Here is a 3,716-nt window from a genome sequence, read left to right as displayed (position 1 = left end):
AAAGAAAATATTTTGGCAAAATGTTGAGTCTCAAAAGATGTCTGAATCACAATCAACCAAAAATGTTTTCAAAGCTAAAAATTCATCTTTTTCAACAAAAACCCAACATTCATCTCAATCAACTCATACAAGGTCTGAAGTGAATAAGCAACCAAAGTTTTCGAAAGTTTCTGACACTAACAAATCAAGAGCATTTTCAAATAAATCTAATTCAAATCAACAAGTATTTCAACATCAACATTTTAAATCAACTGTTGATACATCATATGGTCATTCTTCTCTAACAAATCCCCAAGTTAATTTTGTTCCTCAAAATCCAAATTTTCCTAATCATACGAAGAAACAAACACTAAAGGCTTCGCATGAAAAAGGCATAACTTCAAGGAAAAATATAGATCACTGGCTCGAAGGACGAGGAAAAGATTATCAATCCAACAAATACTCAGAAAAACAAATCAACGAAGCTTATGAAAAGTATGTCAATACTTCTTCGAATGGAAGTTCATCCTCAAAAGATTCGAATATCTCCATCAAAGCTTGGAGACCAGTCCCAAAAGCGAAGACAGTTCAGTCACAAACTCAAAATGCGAAGGGTAAAGTCAGTGTACATCCGAAACCAACAAACTCTTATGTTTCGGTTCCTACAAATGATGATGTAGACATTATTGATAGTCTCAAAACTAAAGTTTGTGATTGGGTCAAAAATTCTTCATTCAATTCCATGTTGAAATCTATTTTCCAAGGACCCAAAAAGTCTTGGGTACCTAAATTTTTCCACTGATTGTAGGTACTATGTGACGAGCAATATGATAACAAGTGGTACATTGATAGTGGTTGCTCTCGTCACATGACTGGGAAGAAGGAAAATTTACGAGATTTTCGAAGTCTCAAAAATGTTGGAGTAGTAAAATTTGGGAACAATCAAAAATGTCAAGTCAAAGGATATGGAAAGATCACAAATGGACAATTCACAGTGAATCGTGTTGCATATGTTGAAGGTCTCCAACAAAACTTGATAAGTGTTTCTCAACTTGTTGTGGGCACTGGCAATCAAGTTCTCTTTAACGAAGAAGGATGTATTATTTCGAATGTCAACACAAACGAAGTGTTACTGAAATCCAAAAGGAAAGGTGACATGTTCAATCTGGACATCAATCCTATTGTAGGCAAACCTGCTGTATTCCTTCTTTCGAAAGCCACATCTGATCTAAGCTGGCTATGGCATCGAAGACTTTCACATGTCAACTTTCGAAACATCAATAAACTGGTGGTACAAGATTTGGTAAGAGGTTTACCTGTACTTAAATTTGATAATGACTCTTTATGTGCAGCTTGTGAAGTTGGCAAGCAACATAAACAAGGTCATCCAATTACGATAGATTCGAAAATTGTTGCATCTCTGGAGCTTTTACATATTGATTTGTGTGGTCCTTCGACTGTTTCAACTCTCAACAAGAAACGGTACATTTTAGTTATTGTTGATGATTTTTCCAGATTCACGTGGGTTTATTTTCTCAGGCTTAAATCCGAAGTTGCACAAATCATGATTGATTTTATCAAAAAGATGGAAACAACATTAAAGAAGATTGTTCGAAAAATCAAGAGTGATCATGGAACTGAATTTAAGAACAATGTTCTTGATTCATTTTTGGTGGACAAAGGGATTTCGCATAATTTTTCATCTCCATACACACCACAACAAAATGGTGTTGTAGAACGAAGGAATCGATCACTATGCGAAGCAGCAAGAACCATGTTGGCGTATGCGAATTTACCTCAATATCTTTGGGCTGAGGCCATATCCACTGCATGTTTTACTCAGAACAGATCTTTCATACACAGGCGTTTTAATATTACACCATACAAAATTCTGAATAATCGTAAACCTAATGTGAAATTCTTTCATGTTTTCGGATGTAGGTGTTTTATTATGAATCTCAAGGATCATCTTTCGAAATTTCAAGCAAAAGCTGATGAAGGGATTTTTCTTGGCTATTCGCACAATTCTGTCGCATATCGTGTGTTAAATAAGCGAACACGAAAAGTGGAAGAAACTTTCAATCTCATATTCGATGATTACTATGTTAAACAAAATAAACATAAATTTACAATTCATCCAATTTTACAAGAAACACAAGTTGAAATTGAATCTTTACAAATGGATGATATTGATTATGATTTGATTTTTGGAATTTCAGATCATGCAGTCGATGCTGAAGTTCATGCTCCTGATAATCACATACCAGAATTTGCGAAGTTTACTGATGACTCACCATCAATTCCTCAAGAAAGCGAAAGTATGCAAAATAATCCAGTGGAGGGGGAGCACTTGGATTCGAATACTTTAAATGACGAAGTGCATTCTTTCGAGGGGGAGAAAGAAAAATTGAATGCTGATGTTGAGGGGGAGCCTAGAGTTGAGGGGGAGCATAATGTTGAGGGGGAGCATATAGAAAATATTGCAAATAATAATGATTTTGATGATGTTTGTTCGATTGCAGGTTCTGAGAATGATGATATATACGAAGATGCTCCTTTGGAATTTGATCCAGCATATCCACCAATGGAAAAATGGACAAGAGATCATCCGAAGGATCAAGTAATTAGGAATCCACAAAAGGGAGTTTTAACAAGAGCTCAAATACGTGCAAAGAATGAGGTATTGAATACTCATCAAGAATTTTGCATGTTCAATGTTTTCATATCTAAAATTGAACCAAAAACAATTAAGGTTGCAATGGAACACTCATATTGGGTTGTTGCAATGCAATCTGAATTGTCTGAATTTGAACGAAACAAGGTTTGGAGATTAATTCCTAAACCTGAAAATGTTTCGATTGTCGGGTTAAAATGGATTTTCAAAAATAAAACTGACAAAGATGGAAACATTGTTCGAAACAAAGCCAGACTTGTTGTCAAAGGATATTCACAACAAGAAGGAATCGACTATGAAGAAACTTTTGCCCCTGTCGCAAGACTCGAGGCTGTTCGAATATTTCTGGCTTATGCAGCTCATAAAGATTTTGATGTTTATCAAATGGATGTGAAGTGTGCATTCTTAAATGGAGAGCTTGAAGAGACTGTTTATGTGGAACAACCCCCAGGTTTTATTAACGAAGAATATTCACATCATGTTTATATTTTAGATAAGGCAGTTTATGGTTTAAAACAAGCACCAAGAGCATGGTATGCCACTCTTACTTCGTTTTTGAAACAATCTAAATTTAAACAAGGATCTGTTGACCCCACATTATTTCGAAAGAAAGTTGGGAATCATCTAATGCTTGTTCAAATTTATGTTGATGATATTATTTTTGGCTCAACTGACCCTTCTTTGTCTAAAGAATTCGAAGATTTGATGAAAAGTAAGTTCGAAATGAGCATGATGGGCAAAATCAATAATTTTCTTGGATTGAATATTCGTCAAAACAGAGAAGGGATTTTCATCAATCAAGAAAAATATACGAAGAATCTGCTCGAAAAATTTGGATTGACGAATAGCACAAAGTTACGAGTTCCAATGGCAACGGGCATAAAGTTAACACCATCATTAGATAAACCTGCAGTTGACATAACTTTATATAGGAGCATGATTGGTTCATTACTTTATCTTACAGCAAGTAGACCTGACATCATGTTTTATGTGTGTAATTGTGCTAGGTATCAGTCTAATCCACGAGAACCACATCTCACTGCTGTGAAGAATATCTTTCGTT

This window comes from Lactuca virosa, chromosome 1, assembly GCF_052849685.1.
Source record: "Lactuca virosa cultivar CGN04683 chromosome 1, Lactuca_virosa_CGN04683_v6, whole genome shotgun sequence".
Classification (NCBI taxonomy): Eukaryota; Viridiplantae; Streptophyta; class Magnoliopsida; order Asterales; family Asteraceae; genus Lactuca; species Lactuca virosa.
Note: the sequence above shows the minus strand (reverse complement) of the source record.